This window comes from Pteropus alecto, unplaced genomic scaffold (genome assembly GCF_000325575.1).
Source record: "Pteropus alecto unplaced genomic scaffold, ASM32557v1 scaffold3, whole genome shotgun sequence".
Taxonomy (NCBI): domain Eukaryota; kingdom Metazoa; phylum Chordata; class Mammalia; order Chiroptera; family Pteropodidae; genus Pteropus; species Pteropus alecto.
In genome coordinates this window covers 63999851-64020551 of record NW_006442484.1, presented here as the reverse complement: position 1 = coordinate 64020551, position 20701 = coordinate 63999851, and the positions used below count along the sequence as shown (strand labels likewise).

General features: G+C 40.0%; 1 protein-coding gene, 1 long non-coding RNA gene and 1 pseudogene across 3 annotated transcripts in view; 2 read left to right on the top strand and 1 right to left on the bottom strand.

Annotated features, from left to right (window-relative positions):
• CASP8 (caspase 8) overlaps positions 1-3933 on the bottom strand; it is a 23184-nt gene extending 19251 nt beyond the window's left edge. Inside the window, exon 1 of the mRNA XM_006921352.3 lies at positions 3700-3933. The gene's annotated coding sequence lies outside the window, so the exon portion shown is untranslated. The remainder of the gene's footprint in view (positions 1-3699) is intronic.
• A 4024-nt stretch (positions 3934-7957) lies between these two features.
• Positions 7958-8073, top strand: LOC112470853 (annotated as a pseudogene).
• A 2273-nt stretch (positions 8074-10346) lies between these two features.
• Positions 10347-17892, top strand: LOC112470280. 2 transcript variants are annotated; one of them, XR_003042922.1, is made up of 2 exons: positions 10347-10995; positions 12044-17892. It is a non-coding gene; the product is annotated as an uncharacterized LOC112470280 (long non-coding RNA). The 2 variants fall into 2 exon arrangements; XR_003042921.1 differs by lacking the exon at positions 10347-10995 and adding an exon at positions 11314-11575.
• Positions 17893-20701: the final 2809 nt, after the last annotated feature.

Here is a 20701-nt window from a genome sequence, read left to right as displayed (position 1 = left end):
ATAAATACTGAGATATATATAAATGTTTATAACATGTAAACATAAAAATACTTTTTTTTGTCTCATTTTATTACAAGCTTCTGAACAAATTGCTATTATCGTCCACACTTCACTATTGTGAAAAATCAGTTTAGAAATAAGCTAGAAAGACACAAGTCAGTTTCAGATTTGAGCATCTCACTTGAGGGTTTTACTGACATATCCTTCAAAGATTTCGATTTCATTCTAATTGCAGTCGGAAGCCAGTGAAGGTATTTAACTAAGAAAAACTTACAATATTTTTAAAGATTAAAATTGTGAAAAAATTTAAAAGACAAAAAAAAAAAACCCCACAAAAACACAAAATCAGGAATTCTTAACAAATCCACTACATCAGAGAGAAGGTCACAACCTTACAAAGCATGCCAGTACATGCTGGAGCCTGGATTTAGATATCAGCATCTCATTCCAGAGTCACAGCTCTACCATTGCCTTATATGCCACAATTTAACTGCAAATCAATTCCATCTAATCACAAACAATCCTTCTAGCAACCTTCTAGCAGCATCCTAGCTCCTTCAGTGACATGAATAACGACCTCAAAGCTGGGGAAAATAAATCCAAAACTTGCATTGATCTTTGGAGACAAAAATCTGCATCTCATTCAAAGTTCAACAGTACTTGAAAGTGGCTCTCAGGCCCAACCCCTAAGCGACAGTGTGACTACTTCTTCCAGTTCAGGATGGCCACCCCAAAATGCGGACTCTCTCGGCACATGAATACTGTTCACTGCAAGGCCCCAAAGCCAGCGCTTCCACACAGCCCAGTAAAACCTCAATGAAACTTATAGCCAACTCCATAATTTTCAAACTGAATGAAATTCGTAACTTCACCCCACAAAAACAGTTTCAAATTTTGTCGGTCTATGCTTGCTATTATATTATTCTCTATACTGCTCTGTACCTTTTTAATTTCTCAAAAAAAAAAAATTGAATTATTAGGACTGTGTGCATGTGTGCATGCATGTGTGTGTGTGTGTTAAGTGGTTATTTACGTGGGGTGTGTGTGTGTGTGTATGTGTGTGTGTTTGTGTTAAGTGGTTATTTACGTGAGTGGGGGGGTATGTGTTGGTGGATGGGTATCTGTAGCAGCAAAGTCAGTTGAGATTTAAATTTTGGTTTCTAGTCTTTTACAAGTTTTGCTAGCATAAGGATGAGGCCTCTGTACAGATAGCTGTACTGGGAGCATTCCAGAAAAACCCCCAGAATGCATCAACCTAAGCTGGAGGGGCTTTGAGATCTAGAATCTGTGGGCCTAGAGGAACTAGAGGGACTTCTAACAATTTCCCATTTACGCTCAAACACAAGGCTCATTTCTATGGGCCCCCAAACCACCAGATCCCACCCCCAGCAGCCTAGAAAACTCTAGAATCAAAGGCTTTCCTCTCCAGAGGACCAACTAACCTTACCAAAGGCAAATCCTGGGACCCTCACAGCTGCTTCTTCACAGGCCCGAGACCCTCACAGCTGCTTCTTTTCCCCCGGTGCATCTAAGACAGGAGCGGAAGCCGAAAGAAGCATTAAGAGCGCAGCTCATTCTACTTCCTGTTTTCAACTCTGAGTCATATAGGGTGCTCTGAATAGCTTCTCCCTCTCAAATGCAAAAGAAAGTTTGTGTGGAACAGGAAATAAAACATTGGGTGGGGAACCTGGTCACCTGAGTTTGGCTCTGTCTATGTGACTTTGGATGGATCATTTTATTTTGGGAGGGTCCTATTACCACATTCCAAAATTAGAAAGTTAGAATGGATGATAACTAAGGATGCTTTCTCGTCATATTTCAGGAATTTACAGATTTTTCTGAATTTATTAAGACTTTAATGTTTTCATTCAATAAATAGTGATTGAACACTTCTGAGAGATTGTGAGGTTTGGAAACTGCAGGACCCTCACCATAGCTCACAAGAGGGTCTGCTGACTCTCATGGCTTCCCTATTGACACTCAAATGCGAGAATCACTTACATGGGCCCCAAGTCCACCAGCTCTTGCCCTGAGAGGCTTAGAAAACCCTAGAATCAATCCAACTGCCCTTATCAAAGAGACAAATCCCAGCACCCTCACCGTGATTTGAAGCTGAGAAATAAAACAGTGGACAAAACGCACATTAGCCTTTCTGCTGTGAGTCAGTTGAAACATTTTCTGATGTAAAAAGTAGAAATATACAAACAAAAAATCAAACACCCCTCTTCTTTGAAACTACCTTTTTTTCCTTCCCCACATGGAATATGAACTTTCAGAAGACAGAGACCCATCTTAGAGCAAAGAAGTTTAAACGTGGTGTCTGAAAGTGCCTCTTCCCTTGTAAAGGGCTAGGTATATGTGCCATGGAAACCCCGATGTCCTTCGCTGCCACCTGATTCTGCTCATAAAGTCTGAACGACAGCAACAGAATAAAATCCTGTTAGTGGCTAAATCCTAGCCCAGGAGGTGTTCTGTGACTCTCGATGCCTCTTGAGCATCCACCGGAGCATTTGTCCGACTGTTTTGTGACTAGTTTCTGTCCTGGGCTGTAAGCTTCATAAGGGCAGAGGCCACATCTTTCACGTTCATGCTCCCAGGACCTGCCATGGGACTACCAATATCTAGAACATTTGAAAGTTTCCTGCAAATCAGCAAGAAAAAGAAACCTTATAGAAGGACAATGGGTACAGACATGGAGTTCCCTGACAAGGATACTCAAATGGCCAAGGCATGTGAAGTGATACTCAAATTCATTGGTAACCTGGGAAATGCAAAATAAAGCAACAAGATACCCACTTTATATCTACCAGATTGGCAGAGGTTCACAAACTGGATCAGTTCAAGGATTGGTGGGCAAGCCCTTATATAGTCCGTATATAGGATTCAGGAGACTGACCATTATGTAGTAGTTAGAAAGTGGAACCAGGTAAAATACATAGAACTTCAAGTACAGAGTGCTTACTTTTAAAAAAAAGAAACAGAACGAGCAAAATATAATACAAGTAATACTAATAAGTATGTAAAAATAATTGCTGACACTTACTGGGCTCATAGTAGCACCAGTTACTGTTGTAAGTGCTTAACCTTGGCATTTCATTAAATCCCCACAACCAACTCAGGAGGTGGTATTAACCCCCGGGGGCACAAAGATGGTACTTGCTTGCTCCAGGTCACATAGTTTAAAAACGGTATATACACGCAAAACAATTTTGCAAAGATACAGATCAATTCAGGGATACTATCAAAAGATTTAAAGAATTGTCTTTTGGAAACCACCAAGGAGAGTAGGAAGTGGGTGAGTTGATCAAAGAAAGGACCTAGGACAGGTCAGGGGAAGAAGCGGGCTGTGGGCCTTGGAGACCAAGGACCACAGGGCATCAGGCTCTGACAGAAGGATTCACTCAGCCCTCTGGGCCAAATGGAAAAGAAAACGAACATAAGTAGGTAAATAAAGTATTATGGAATCTCCGAACTGATCCAGCAGGAGAGAGACACTGTATCTATATTTGAGGCCACTGAGAGATTGGAGGAGACTCAGAAATGTAGCAGACAAACCAGAGATTTCTAGAGTTAAGGAGCAATGCCTGTGGTGGTAGTTCAGAGAGAAACTGCACTAGATAAACTGGCAGGTCCGAGCTGTCCCCCAAGCAAGTCCAGGAAACGCAGTATCCAGAAGCCACCTCTGCACCAGGCACTCACCTGCTCCACCCTGTCCCGGCCACATCGCAGTCACCAAGTCCCCCGATGCCAAGACCCCTAAACTGCCTGATTTCACATGCTTACACTCCTAAGGCTTATCCTCACAACCAGAGAAAAATTCCTTAAAACAGAGTGGGGAGGAAGAGGTAGAGACGGAAACCCTCCAGGAAGTTTTCTTTCACTTTCTACCGTTCCACCAGGCAGAAGAGCCTCCTCCAGGGGACTCACTTCCTGTTTCTCTATTCTCCACATTTAGAATTTACTAGCAAATTCAGCAGGGCTTTTTAAAAAAATCACAGGAGACAAAAGAATTGTGAAAACATTGCCTTGCAGCAGAAGGGAGGAATCTGGTGTTCAGCAAGAGATTAAGAAAATTCCTCAACAGAAGGAACTAGAGAATAAACTCATTCTTAAAACGGGAGAACAGAGGACTCGCTCTAAAATGAAATGTCTCTTATTTAAAGGAACAGATGCCCAATTCAGAAATTAGTCATCTGTTTGTCCACACGCAAACTAAAAATCAGGAAACTAGATGTGCTTTATTGGAAATTATTTATGCTGACTACATTTAGTATTAATAACCCCGTAATTTTTTAAAGATAGGCTTCAGACTGCCTGTGGCAAGTAAAATGCCATTCTCCCTTGAAAGGGGTCTAAAGAAAGGAATTAGCCCTCTGTGCAGTGGCTTGAATCTCAGCACTGAAGCCAGATGGTATGGCAGGGGCTCTTCTTGGGTCAAAGCAGGCCTCTAGCAGAAATGTGGGGAGATCCTGCTTTAAAAAGTGGGAGGTGGGTCTGGCCCAGCCCTGAGTAAGGGTAATGAGGACGCTGTTCACATCCCTGGCCATGCTCTTAGTTTGGTAGCAACCAGTGCCTGTCCAATGCTGAGCCCAGAGAGATGGTGATCTGTCCCCCAGGACCCTGAGCCCTAGGTTCCCCCTCTCCCAGCTTTTCTTCATCTTCTGTCCCCTCCCCACCCTCTTCCTCTGTTTCCTGTTTCAATTTTGTAAAGAGTTTTCTGCCCTTTTGTTTTCACATCTTATACATTTTATAACCAAAACACTGACAATAATACAGTGCCTAGATGTTGTACCTTCGTACGAATTAGCTCTAATTCTCGCAGCAGTGCAAGAGCTTGTTCTTCCCTGTTATGGGTTAGGAAACAGGCTCAAACAGATCCATAAATTCAAACTCAGTTCTGTTGGGCCAGACACAGGATATTTCCACTATAACACCTTAGTCCCCTTTCAAAATTAGGATTTGAAATAAACCATGTGGCTGTAAGAGCAATAAATTTAAACTAAGACAGGGTGACTTATGCATAAAGGTCAACAGATCTTTGGATTCTTGGTCACCTAAGAAAAAGAAGGTGGCCTAATGGCACCAGCCAACATTTATCAAACGTGTTATGCATGTCAGACACAGTCACCAAAACTGGTTCATTACATCTTCTGAGGAATTCTCAGAAGTGGATGCTACTTTTGCTCTCATTTTATGGATGATGAAACTATGGCTTGTAGAGGTTGAAAGACTTGGCCAAGTGAGCTAGTGAGTGACAGAATGAGGTCTGTTTTTCTCTAAGACTCTGAGTGGTTACTCACCATGTAAACATTAATACAACATCCATGGTTCTCAACTTGACTGATCTGAGAATTCACTGGGGAGGTTTGAAAAAGTCAGACTTCAGGACCTAGTTTTTGAATTCCTACCTGAGCAGAATTCTGGGAGATAAAACAGATTGAGCGCTTAGAGTAGTACCAGGGCCTTTGACAGTTCTCAGTAAATATTCGCCATCATTGTTACTTAAGCTCACAACATCTGTAAGATGGCTATGAATTATTAGACATAGTGTACAGATGAGGAAACTAAGTTCTGTGTCAATCGGCTGACAAATGGCAGGTCCAGCAAATGAACTCAGGATTATCTAACTCAAGAGTTTATGCTCCTCCCCCAATCTGCACCCAGGCCCACCCGGCAAAAACAGATGAGCCACTGGAAGTGTGAAAATTAATAAACAGAAAACACATTTAAAATAGAGTTGGGAGGCTAGAAGAGAGAACTCTCAGGGACGTGCCACTCACCGTACAACAGGAAGAGATGTACCTTGCATCTCCAACAGGAAGTGACAATACATTACTACCTCAGAAGAAGGAAGAAAAGATTTCTCCTTGCCCAGTAACAGCATAGCCAATGGGAGACAGCCATAATTCAGCCAATGTAAAGTCAACATACTTCTAACTTTCAGTTTCCTTAGACAGTCCTATACCAGCCCCTCCCAAGTCCATAAAAGAGTGTTGCTCTTCTTCGTTCACTGGACTTTCACACAGTATGCCATCAGACCACATGTCCTAAATTTCAATTCTTTGTTTTTCTTGAATAAAATCATTTTGCTGGAGAAATATCTAGCTATTAGTCAAAGGTCAACAGAGACACCCAACGGGCTGTGCTGTGGATGGGTGCATGTGTGCGTGGGGGAGTGTCTCAGGGCTTCAATTTGTCATTTGTAAGGTATTAATCCCAGACTCTCCCAGTCTTAGCTCTTTTTAAAAAGGAAGATGAATAATTAACAAGTGAATAGTGAACCTCAGGTTGATAAAATTCCTATTGTGATCTAGAAGGATCATTATTAATTCACTTGCTCTAAACTGGTTTTTTGCCTCCATCTTGAGATATATGTCTATTTGTATCGAAATGAATGATATAGGTGGCCTTTAGTCTCAGGGAAGCTGGAAGACCTGGAGGTGTGGCAGTAGCAGCAGGACATAGGAAAGGTGGTCTCTGCCAAGTGCAGGGTGAGGATGCTTGGCTTGACTTACCCACCAAGTGGTTTCCGCCCCTCCTGAATCTCAGCTCCCACCTGAAGGCCTGCTCTGGAGACTCGCATCTACTGAACTGCTAAGCAGATTTGGATCTGTGAGTCTCCGTAAGAAAGCCGAGAAGGACTAAACCTTTTCTCATCTCACTGCAGCACATCCTTCTCACTGATCAGGATTTGAACCACAGGACATTAGTCAAGGAAAAATACTGACAGTGAAACAAAAATCTTCTGAATGTGCATGTTCTTTGTTTGTTGCTTCTTCATTAAGTTGTAATAACTGACCCACAGGCCAGGTGGTCTCCTTTGTGGTTCGATCACCCCACCCCCATCCCTTCATTGACTCTTGCAGTTGGCCTTGGCTCCAGCCTTAGACTTCCTCCAGGAAGTGGTGAGGGAAAGAAAAATAAATTGTATTCCAGTCGATCTATTTCATTTCTTCCTGGGCCTTGCAGGGAGAGACTTAACTAGTTGTCTAAAAGTTCTTAACTTTTGAGATTTTAAGTTTTTTGAATTTTGCTTTGGTTGAGATAATTAGACAGTCACAGGCAAATAGAGGAGGTTATAGTCACTGACTTCAACATGTATGTTCTGCCACTTGCTGGTTGCCAGTACCTGCCCCCTCTACTCTCTCAAAAAGAAAATGCAAACTAGGACCCATACCACTGATCTAGAAAGGAGGAAGCTGAAGTAATTGTTGGGCTGAGATGCCCATAATCATGTCACCAATCTAGCTTTTTCAATATTTTCTTAAGTTCTGAACATAGACACAGTGAGGGTCCTTCAGGTTCTTGCTTTACGATATGTCCCTACCCAAGAAATGAGGGACCTCAAACCGTAAGGACTAGTGTCAAGAGTCATTAAAAATTTTTATCATGGTAAAATATACATAACATAAATTTTATCATTCTAACCACTTTTAAATAGATACTTCAGTGACATTAAGTACATTCATGCTATTGTGCAACCATCACCATGATCCAAGAGCCCCTTTTAATGATATAAGAATAAATTTGTTAAACATGATACAGTTTTAAAGCATTTCCCTAAAACTAAAAAAAAAAAAAAAAAAGCAAGCATTTCCCTATTTTATCTTATTTGACCCTCACTGGTAACCACATTTTTTAGCCTTGGACAGGCAGGGAAGATGTTATGAAGACATTTAGGAAACTAAAACTCAAAGAGGTGAAGTGACTGAGCTGAGAGAAAGGATAGTCTTTTCATGAGATAGAAACTGGCACAACTGAATATCCACGAGTAAAACAAAACACAAACAAACTAGACTCTGACTATAAAACTTTCACAAAAATGAACTCACAATGGATCTCAGATATAAATGTGAAACACAAATTTCTTAGTGTGGTTCCATAGTGTCGTGGTTAGCGTATCTGCTTTACATGCAGAAGGTCCTGGGTTCGAGCCCCAGTGGAGCCATAATCCATGGTCTACAGCCATGCCACCCTGAACAAGCCTAATGTCTGATCTCGGAAGCTAAGCAGGGTTGGGCCTGGTTAGTACTTAGATGGAAGACCATCTAAGAAGACCAAGTGCTGTAGGCATAAAAAAAAATTTTTTTTAATTAAAATTCTGAAGCTTCTAGAAGGTAACCCAGGTGACCTTGGGTTATAACACTAAAAACACAACCCATTAAAGAAATAATCAAAAAGTTGAAATTTATTAAAATTAAAAACTTTTGTTAGTCAAAAGATACAAAAGAGAATAAAGAGAAAAGCCACAGATTGGGAGAAAATATTTTCAAAAGACACAGTTGATAAAGGACTATTATCTTTAAAACTCAACAGTTAGAAAACAACAACCCACTTATAAAGTGGGCAAAATATCCGAACAAACACTTCACTAAAAAGACATACCGATGCGAAAAAGCATATGAAAAGATGCTCAAGGTTGTATGTTATTAAGGAACTGCAAATTAAAACAATAATGAAACATTACTATATACCTTCTAGAATCAATAAAATTCAAAACACTAACAACACCAGATGCTTGTGAGAATGTGGAGCTACAGGAACTCTCATTCACTGCTGGTGGGAATAAAAAATGGTGCAGTCACTTTGGAAGACAGTTTGGTAATTTCTCACAAAACTAAACATACTTTTACTATACCATGCAGCAATTATGCTCCTTGGTACTTACTCAAATGAGTTGAAAATGTATGTCCACACACAAAAACCTGCACATAAATGCTTATAGCTGCTTTATTTGTAATTCATAATTGCTAAAACTTGGATGCAATCAAGACGTCTTTCAGTAGATGAATGGATAAGTAAACTGTGGTACATCCATACTGTGGAATATTATTCAGCACTAAAAAGAAATGAACTATTCAGCCATGAAAAGATATGGAGGAACCTTTAAGTGAAAGAAGTCAATCTGAGAAGGCTACGTGTTATATGATTCCAACTATATGACATTCTGGAAAAGGCAAAAATGCAGAGACAGTAAAAAGATCAGTGGTTGCCAGAAGTTAGGGGAGTGAGGGTGAGTAGGTGGAACACAGGGGATTTTTAGGGCAGTGAAACTATTCTGTATGATACTGTAATGGTGGATACTTGACATTTTGCATTTGGCAAAATAAACAGAACTACAATGTAAAGAGTGAATGCCAGTGTAAACTATGGACTTCAGTTAATAATAATAATGTATCAATATTGGTTCATCAGTTGCAACAAATATACCACACTAATGCAAGATGTTAATAAAAGAGAAAAGTTAGTGGTATATAGCAACTCTACTTCCTGCTCAGCTTTTCTGTAAATTTAAAACTACTTTAAAAAATAAAGTCTATTACTTATTTAAAAAGCTCTTCACTTCTCCCAAGAAGACATACGAATGGCCAACAAACATGTGAAAAGATGCTCAACATCACTAGCTATTAGGGAAATGCAAATCAAAACCAAAATGAGCTACCGTCTCACACCTAGTAGAATAACTGTTATCAATAAGACAAATAATAACAAGTGTTGGAGAGGATGTGGAGAAAAAGGAACCCTCATACACTGCTGATGGGACTGTCAATTGGTATAGCCACTATGGAAAATAGTATGGAGGTTCCTCAAAAAACTAAGAATTGATCTACCATATGACTCAGCAATCCCTCTACTGGGTATTTACCCATATCCGAAAACCCATATATATTCATAGCAGCATTATTCACAGTGGCCAGGATATGGTAGCAACCGAAGCGTCCAACTATAGATGATTGGCTAAAGAAGCTGTGGTACATATATACAATGGAATATTACTCAGCCATAAGAAGAGATGAAATACTACCATTTGTGACAACATGGATGGACCTCAAGATAATCATGCTAAGCAAAATAAACCAGACAGAAAAAGTTGAAAACCACATGATATCACTTATACGTGAGATATAAACCTAAAAGCAACAAACGAACAGGACAAACAGAGACTCATGGACATGTACAATTGACTAGTGGTTACCAGAGGGTAAGGGGGAAGAGGAGGGAGTAGGTAGATGGGGTCAGGGGTTAAATATGTGGTGACAGAAAGAAATCTAACTATGGGCGGTGAACACACAATGCAGTGTATATATATGCCTTACTGTGGAATCGTACACTTGAAACTTACTGGATTTCGTTAACCAATGTCGCCATAAAAAAAAAAAGAGAGAGAGACAAAAAAGAAAAAAAAGAAAGAGCTCTTACACATGCAGTATTACCTGATTAATAGATAAAGATGATGCTGCAGTGAAATGGGGGGAAAAAAGGATGGTCTTTATAATAAATAATGAAAAATAAATTGCATAGTCATATAAAAGTAAAATGAACCTTTATCTCCTACCCACAGAAAATTCAAACCCAGACGGATGATAAATATAAAAAGGAAAGCAACAAAGCTTTTGTAAGAAACCCTAAGAGAATGTTTTCATGATGTTAGAATAGACAAAACTCTTCAACAGGTCACAAAAAGTGCTAACCGTAAGGCAAAAAATGATCAGCTGGACTGCATTAGAATGAAGAGCTTCTGTTCAACAGATGAGACCATTAAGAGAGAAAAAACGCAGGCCAGAGAACAAAAGACATGTTATGACATGGAGCAATCTTCAGGATGTGTTGGTAAATGAGAAGGGGTGTTGCAGAGCAGCATCACTAGAATGATAAAGAGAAACATGCAGGGCCACCACCGGAAATCACAGGATGGCGCCCGTCTGCATTTCAGCTCCTTTAATATCGTGGATCCATACCACCAAGGTGAAAAAACCTTCAAATGATTTTCTGAAGGAAAATATGCTTCTTGTTTTGAAGTGGGTATTAACTGAAAGACGCAGACTGAAAACCTAAACTGATAATGTTGCCGCGTGGGATCGTCCATGACAGCCGCCTCGGTCAGCCATGTCCCCACCAGATCTGATCAAACATTCACTCGGCACACAAGCTGGTTACACACCAGAGCTCCCTTAAGCAGGACCTTAACACAGCCCAGCATCGTCAACCCATAAGGTAAGGTTCCCCCGACCTTCTTGTCCTACATTTCCTATTATAGTGTTCTAAATATTTTTCTTTATCTTGTTAATTATTTAAACAGTAGGAAAAAAGAGATAATTAACAACCATGACTAAGGAAGTAGTCATGGAGCTCAAAAATTGAGGCTGTTATTTATTAATAGGTTGTGCTAATAGGTTAGCTTTTGGTTGACTGCAAGAGAAACTTGTAATCTATATATATTCAGTTAAAAGAAAAGTATCACCTGGACGCCACCAGCCTAGACAATTCTAGAAACAAACTGGCTCCTTCCTAGAAGCCTAAATAAATCTTACCAGAGGGCAAATACAGATGCTTTTTTTCTGGGATGTGTTCTTGCCAAGAAACGCCTTCCAAAATGTAATGAAAGTCAGATGAAGAACATTTTGCTATCGTTCCTATGAACACAACTTCTGGAATTTCCACAAGCAGAACAGACTCGTCAAATCAGGGTGAGAGGGTGGGGCTCTGAGGCGGAAATAAGACATGCCATTTTCCGTACCATGGTCGCATGACAGGCCATGCTGCAGAGAGGACAGAGCGCAGGCCGAGAAATAAGGTACCCAGGCTTGGTCAATTTAACTAACATTCCAAAATGAGAGAGTTAGATTAGACAGACAATCTCCAAGATTATTTTCAGTTCAAATATTTCATGAGAGTATGATGATGTGCTTTTTTCCTTTAGGGTTTTAATTTCTTTTTCTTCCAGGAGTCCAGTTAGGACATTCATTCATTCATTCTAGTTAGGACTTTGTTGAATCATAAGAGGATCCAAGCCAGGAGATAAGGGTTCACCAGCCTGGTGTGGGGGGTGTGGATAAAAGGTGCTATCCTTGCTTATGTACAGAACAGACTGCCCACATAAGGTCGATATGGAAAAGAGCCTCCAATTGACAGGACATGAGCAGCTTCGGGCCTGTGAGCTTGGTTATGGGGAAGGGAGAGGTGGAGATCTAGCCCCTCTCTCTCCTACAGAGTAGCCTGAGTGTTTTTCACATCACCAAATTCATTGATTCGCCTATCCCAGGAAGATGCCCCCACCCGATATTTGACAAACTGCTGGATGCGTCACCCGCTACCTGACTCTACAGATAAACATCTGATTGCGCTGCTGATGAATACTACAAATGGACATTTCTCTAAATACAGACCTTTCTGGTACCTCAGCTATCTCAACCTTATTATTCTGGATCCAATGTGGGGCCGCAACTGGACTCTGACAATGCAAGAGCAAATGCCCTCCTAGGTGTCAACTTGTTCCTGTTGGAGATAGGGACAACTGGAACATCTGAACAAAGGGACATGGGAGCCCAACACTGGGGCCATTTTGACCTCAGTAGTGAAAGACTTTCCTCCCTTACACTTGGCCCCACCTTACACAGACTTTTCAATTCTACTCAAGGACCTTGCACACTGGGAGTGACTTCTGGCTGGTAGACCCCCATGGTAGCAATGACTTACACTCTCAGTGCTGTGCGTGCCCCTTTGGAGTGTTATTTGTTTTGTAAAAACAGGCCTTCACTTGCCTTCCTCTTAGCAATGTAATGCATATAGATGGGGCTTTAATAAGAGACTTCCAAATATTCAAAACAGTCCCCACCCATTTGTCATGTCACGCTACACCGGGTAGGATGGGAAATAGGAAACCAGGGGGACCCCAGTTCCTCAGGAGAACTGCCAGGGGGCATTACCAACTCCAGGGAATTATTTCCACTGTCAAGTTCTTTTGGTTAGAAAGGGTTGTGTGCAACCTGACTTTGACCCTTGCTGAAGTATGAATACTTGCATGAAGTATTCATGGCAATACTTCGGCTTTGGAGAAACAACAGACCAACCTTAAGTCCTTGGCCCAAGCAGTGTTGGACACCTGCATAGCCCTCGACTTCCTGCAACCAGCCACGTTGGCATCCATGTGATTGCTGACACTTGCATGGCACCTGGATCAATGAGACTGGCAAAGTAAAACAATCCATCACCAGGCTTAGGTAAACAGCCTCTTGGATCTCTAAAGTAGACCTGTATGGACTATCAGACATCTTTTCCTGACCTGGCAATCATTGGGGCTCATGGTTATGTTCAATCTTCCATGCTGGTCTAATCATCCTACTATAGACTGTGACCTCAGACTAATTACCTGATTCTTGACAGTCTCTCAAAGTCTGATTCATTCAGTTCCATGATAGGATTTCTCCTTTGGGCTCTGAAAAAGCAAACAATGGAGTTGAGACTCTGGCTCCAGGCCAGAATCTTATGTGTAACCAACCTTTCAGGCCCAGCCACAGGCAATTCCAAAGGCTTTACCTGGCCTACTTCACAGGTAAGCTGCCCTTTCCACATCAGATATACATGTTAAAGTGACTTGTTAAGTTGTCTAACTTATTAAATTGTCCAGGCCCTCCAGTATAGTGTGGAACAACGCATTATTAATAACAGACAATTTTATCATGTTTTTGAGTTTAATGAGAATATTTACAAAGTTTGCCTAATAAGTATGATTTTTGATTTCGGTTTCTGGTAGATATTTTTATCAAGCTGAAGACTCTTCCTTCCATTAACTCCCCAGCATTTTTTTTAAAAAATCAGGAAGGAGTGTTAAGTTATAAAATAATTTTTCCATAATCTTTTGAGATGATTATAGGATTTCTTAAAAGTAATCTGTCTCAGTTTCTCAGAAGTAAATTGCTTGAATTGTTCTTGTGGATTCAGGGTTATGTGCACCTCACCAAATTAGCCAGGAAATGTCTTTTTCTATGTTCTGTAACTGCTTCAGTAACAGAAATTTTCTTGTGTATAAATTGACAGTTCCACCTATTTTTGTCACTTATTAAGTGGATATGGGGTTTGGTCTTTTTATGTATATAAATTCTTGATATCGATTTCTTAAACTTTGATTTATTTCCTTTATCATATATATTTTTCCAATTCTGTTGTTTTCTTTTGCTTTATTTGTAAGAGAGAGTGAGAATGTGTGTTTTTAATTTCTTGGATATTCAAATGTATCTATTTTATTTCCAGTATTCATCTCGATTTGGTCAATAGTGAGGTATACCAAAATGTTTCATCTTTAAAAAAAAATTTCTTTCTATATTCCTCTGTCAGTTTCTCAAACTGCTTTTAGCCTGAATAGGTCTTTCTCACATAGAGGTAAGAAATTCAATAAATGTGTTTGTTTTATTTGTTCTTTATTTTAAATTTAAATGTCTGACCCAATGAATTAATTTTGTCGAACAATGGAACGTGAAGTTCTAACATGAGTTTTTGTCCAAGTGGTTAACCAGTTTTCCCAGCAGCACTTATTTAACATTCCCAAATTCATTGTTGATTTGTAAGACCCCCTTTGCCTGTGTCATATGTCTGTGTATTAGGGACAATTTCTGGGCTCTCTGCTCTGTTCCACTTTTCTGTTCATGTGTTTCTCTCAGCAAATGTACACCTTAATTATTACAAATGTATATTTTATCTGGTCAACAGAGATTGGAAAACTAATTGTTTTTTTCCTGTATTCTTTCCGACCGCCCCCCGCCGCTTTACATGGCCAGCATAAGCTGTTTCACCAGGTAAAATAAAAGAAATAAAAGAAAATGAGAGATAGTGAATGGGTCTTAAAATTCTTTGTTCTTGAAGAATTTTAAGAAGGGCAAGAGTATTTCTGGGTCAGATCTACATCCCTGAATTTCTTCGATTTGTTTGGCTTATGAGACATCGAAGGTCTAGGCCTTCCCTCCTGTATGCTAGAAATGGCCTGTCTTCAATAACATGGGTACTTCAAAAATATCTATGAAATAATTTGAGAATGCTTATTTATAAACTCATCTCTCAGAAGGGCATGAGGGACAGGTGAACAGGTAACTAAAAGGGATTAAAAGTCCCCCGAATGCTCTAAGACTAGAGTCTCACTGGTATTGGAAAGAAGGGCAGAGAAAGAGCCAGGTTTCCTGAGCTTGGTTTCATTCATCAACAGATAAGTGCTATGCCAGGTTGTATCTGAAGCCACCAGGAATAGGGTCAAAAGCTTCACAATTCCGCTGCAGTGGGAGCTTCTCAAGAGCAAGCTCACAGACAATGGGGTAGTGATTGCCCATCACCAGTGACACCTGAACTGGGAGGATTCTCTTGCTTGAAAAGGGTGGAAAAGTCAGAGGGGAAGGGAAACTGAAAGAAGTGATCACTGAGAGAAAAGCCAGTCAACCCAAAGCACAATCAGCCCAAGGGACCAGAGAATTAAGGCGGAAACATATTAGAAAAGTAAGCTGATAGGTATCTATGAACTCTTAAAAAGATTTGTTATTATATCAAAAAGTAAAAGTTCAGGCAACAAAATATAGAAATTAGATGAAGGTACTTAATAGTTGAAGAAAAATGCATTTCAGAAGAGTAAAGAGAATACAAGTTTAGCGCCTCCTGTGCTGGGAGTGAGAGTGACTACTCCTTAAAATCATCTCATCAAAAAAAAAAAAAAAAAATCAGAAACTTTAAGTGACGTCCCACATATTCAAGGCATATTTCTTCAAATAGACCAAGTTCTCTGTTTGTCCCCAAAGATGCCCCAAGTCTTCTCAGGGCTCTTTTCTATAGCACCTCAACTGTAGCTCAGCTTTTGGTCCCTGATAAAATCGTGCTGTTGTACCTAGCTTTTTCTCTTTTGACCCCTGTTATTTTTTGTCCCAACTTGGAATACTTTCTCCGTTTGATACTCCAAAGTGCGAATCCGCACAATGCTGTCCATTTCCTCCAGGAAACCCACCCTGACCACACCATCTTTTGTCCAAATTCTTCTTACATAGTTAGTCAGGACCCCACAGCTGATCTCCCTTTGCCCGCAGGCTGTTCCCAAAGTTTTTGTCCAAGTTGTTTGATAAGAATACAAAATACCTCTTTCCACTATTGCCCAGGCTAGCCTTTCAACTCGAGTGATTCCTGACATCAAAGGCCGTTGCTTAATTATCGTACAAAGCTGGCCCACAGGCGGCACTGGCACAGAACCAAAACTACTACTTTCAACTCTTAACTTCTGTCTTTCTGAGCCAGGATGAAGCCAGAGATAGAACGATTGTAAACTAATCACTTTACGAACTGGCATGCTTTCTTGGTGAAAGAATGTACTTGGTAAAAGAAATGAGACCCCTGGTATGGAGAAGAAAAAAGGAAATGAAAAAACTGTCTAAAAAATCAAAGCGATTCAAGCTGTACATTTACGACTCTTGTGCATTCTTCAGTACTTATGTACTATTTCAATTAAAAGGTTACACACACAAAAAAAACCAATATGACTCTTTCAGTCTCCTGACTTTCTGTTTTTCCTCCTAGGCCTTTCTAGATATTTTAATAAAGATAGAGAAAAGGATCCTACCAGAGAAAAGAAAGCTATACATATTGAGAAGACTTTAAATGATTAAGAATCTGATGAAGAAAGTCAAAGACTCCAAAGATTTAAGTAGAGGATAGAAATAACTGACACCTTTTCAGCTAAATTTACTTTTCCATTGAAAAATCATGTCACAACATTCTTCTTGTCTGCTTTGTGTCCTTTTTTGTATTTTAATTCAGAGGGAAGAACATGCCCTGAGAGAAATCTACACGAGCTTCCATGCTTTATTTACCATCTTCATCCCTCACCTCTACACCCATATTTCACCATTCACTTCTTAATAGCCATGCCTTACAGAAGAGAAGTTCAGGACCTGTTTTTGGTTTGTTTGTTTGTTTATTTGTTTGTTTGTTTGTTTTCTATGGAGGAAAGTTTGGGGTTGTTGAAAAAGCCAAGGCCCATCAGTGTAATTTAGGTTAGTTGCAAATAGGCATGTCTCCCCTCCAACTTGGGGGCTTGCTAAATTCCTTCAGCTGTCAAATAATTAAAACAAAGAGTTTGTTTGTTACAAGTGTCTTAAATCTGCTCCAGATTATTTGCATTTATTAATCGAATATGCTGGTTCAAAATATATCTCAAAATGACCTCAATTAAAAAAACAATCTGCCATTTGAGTCTGAGGCCTTTTGACTACAGTATATATTTCTTCTCTGGCCCTCCTCCCAAATAAGGACGGGGGTCTCCCTCACCTCCCTGGGACCTCAGCTCCCCACCCATCTGCCTGCACCACCTGTGCATGTTTCAGCCAAATCAGACAGTCACTATTCTTGACTAGGAATCCTGTCTAGGTTCCTGTCTCTCTCCCACCCACAACAATTAAACCTTAACAACCTTTATTCAAAACTTTTATCATTAAAGTTTTTTCTTAAAAAAAAAAAAAAGAAATAAAAGCATTATATACCTCAAATGATTTCAAAAATGTCAAAAAGAAGAATAAGAAATATGAAGTTCAGCAGTAAGGCCTTTATCCATAGGCATCGTCCTTAGGTATATGTGTATTGTAAAAACTAATGGATCATAATGCGTATGGAGTCTTACGTCAATTTTCTCCCCGAATTTCACTCCAGCCTCCTTTCCCTCTACCTCCTTTAAAGACTAACCCTGCGCAGAGTCCATTTTGCCAGCTTCTTCCTTCTCGCCTCACCTGCGCTGGCCTCATCTGCTCGACTGGAGCAGAGAGGATTTTTGAATCGAATTTTCAAATGTTGACTTGCTGCCCTCTGGTGAGTTTATTAAACATTTATCTCACATGTAGAGGAATTTGCTCTGGCAATGACCACTGACATAAAATACCTGTGGTTTTGAGGTATAAATCTTCCTCTGGGTAATAGGATATCTGATTTCATCTGGCTAGGAAGTTATTATTAGCCTAGACAACAGGAAAATGTCTGGAAAATATCCATTATTTGGAAACTAAATAACATACTTCTAAATAATCCATGGGTCAAAAAAAAAAAATCAAAAGGAAATTAGGTAGTATTCTGAATTGAATTAAAATGAAAACAAAACATATCAAAAATGTGTGGGATGTCACTAAAGCGGTACTTAATTTTATAGCACTAAATGCCTAAAAGAAGCAGGAGCGAGAGGGACAGGAGGGCAGGATCAACAAGGGCATAAGAAAAGTTTTGGAGGTAATGGCTATGTTTACTATCCTGACTGAAGTGATGATTTCACATGTATGTACGTATATGTTAAAATGTATCAAATTATGTACTTTAAGTATGTGCCATTTGTTGTTTATTAATTATACCTCAGTAAAACTGTTTTAAACAGACATGTGGCTAGTGGCTACATTATTGGACAGTACAGTTCTAAAGCAACCACCGAAAGGAAACTAGAAGAATGTATAAATTAACAAGCTAGTAAAAGGGTAAAATGGACTTACAAAAAATTATTTAATTCATCTAAAGGAAGTCAAAGAAGTAGAGAAAAGTGAACTAGTGCCACGAATAGAAGACTAGAAAAATATTATATTTAAACCCAATTATATCAATAATTACACTAAACAAAAATGAACTAAATATTCTCATTTTAAGAAATGAGACTTACCAGGCTGGATTTTGTAAAACAAACAAATGAAAAACCCACAATACACTGCTCACAACAGACACATTTCAAGTGTAAGGACAACAGACACACTGAAAATATAAGATGAAAAAAGATATATCAACTGGTATCATCATACTAATATCCAACAAAGTAGACGTAAAGCAAAGTGATCAGAACCAAAATGAGAAACAATCCACAATCTTAGTATAAGGTATTTATGCACCTGTCGCAGTAACTGACAGGACAAAGGGAAGAAGCAGTAGAGCTATAGATTTGAGTAACACATTTAATGACTTCACCTAAAAAACAAAATTGATTAATCAAAAGATAGAAATATAAGCATTTTACATATAAATGCAGAATTAAATGTCAGAAGAAACAGCTTTACATGTTCAGAATGGTACAACAGGAAGAAGGACTGAGTATGGGGATTGTGGGATTTCTCACTGGCAAACAAATACTGTTGTCTCTTCTTCCAGTGATACACTCCTGTGTCCAACAAGGAAAACCACCAACTGTCTGTCAATTGTTTATAGTCTGTTCTGTTCCCACACTTCCTAATATTCCCAGATTGAAAAAGTACATGTGCAGTGCAACTCGGATATAAAAGAATTCCTTATTATTATCCTAGAAATCACTCATCTCTAACCAAGGCTTATTCCAGAACTTTCCCTAAAGAGTCTGGGCTTCTATAGCTGAATCATCAGCTGGGTACTTCAGGTGCTGTCTTTCAGAGCAGCCTGGCCTTCACAATGAATGGCATTAAGTTGCCCACTTCAGTCATTCCCGGATGACTTTGACAACTTGTATCTTATTTCCTATTTACTTGTTCTTTTATTTGTCTCATCTGATTCACTTTCTTTACTTAAATAAAAATTTACATAAACACATGTTCTTAAGAAAGGGAATTTTATGTCGCTACCATAAATGGAAGAGCATTACATTTGCTACTAAAGAGGAATTGTAAAAATAAATAAAATAAAAATGGAACACTGTTACTAAGTTCTAGCTAAATACTATTGCCTACTCTCATTTGTCAAAAAGGGAAGTTAGTGTGTTTTGAGACACAGTAAAGATATGTTAGCACTGATAGTGGATTTTCCCCCGGTTAAGAGAATTGTATAGAGAATAACTTTTCACTATGTTATCCATCGTTGTTTAATGCATGTCTCTGTACCACCCATAATCACCAGTGGTACCTCCTCTGTGGAAAGATCCCACACTATTGGGGAACATTGTATTAGCTCATAGCACAAACATCAAGAACTTAACTAAATATTGCTTCCCTCTGTGCATACAAAGGCTGCAGGGAACAACAGTGGACTGATAACTGAAGGGAGGGTGGGTAGATCCCAACTGGCCCCTGCTCCAGTCAGCCCATTGGTGTCTGAACTGAGCTCAGCAGTGGTGCTCACCTTTTCTCTTCCCCATGACCTCTGAAAATTCCAGACTACCTCAAAATTCCCAAGATTCGAGTGGCCAACTATGCTCAGGCTGCCCAGGGCCAACCCCTCACAGCCTGAAAGTGAACGTAGCCCAGGGACTGTTCTTAGAAGGAAGAGAGATGACGGTAAGTTGAAAACCAATGTCAGCACCTCTGGCTTAGCTCTTCCTCCACTGACACCTTGACCTACAGCCCTTAGCCTCTTGGGGAGAGATCTAAAGTTGCTGGGCAGTTACCAGGATCAGCATGCCAGAAGATACTTAGGGAAAGGGGCCTAGCCCTGCCCAGGGCCAACCCCTCACAGCCTGAAAGTGAATGTAGCCCAGGGACTGTTCTTAGAAGGAAGGAGAGATGATGGTAAGTTGAAAACCAATGTCAGCGCCTCTGGCTTGGCTCTTCCTCCACTGACACCTTGACCTGCAGCCCTTAGCCTCTTGGGGAGAGACCTAAAGTTGCTGGGCAGTTACCGGGATCAGCCTGCCAGAAGATACTTAGGGAAAGGGGCCTAGCTCTTTACTATCTGGAAAGCAGCTGGATGTGGTGGATAGAGCTTGGACTTTGGGATCAGATAGATCTGAAGTCAAATCCTAGCTCTGCCTCTTGCTGAGGATCTAGATACCTTCCTTTGCTTCCTTTTCTTTGCAGAGCCTTGGTCTTTTCACGTGGAAAATGATGACTACTTGATAAGGCTGCTGTAGGGAGCTGAGTAAAGCAATAAACTGGTGCTTGCACTTGTCACCTTACAGAGAGCAGGTGCTTCATAAATGCTAATTCCCTTGTCCGCTGTCATCCATCAGGCAGCCATTAACCACCTTTTCCCT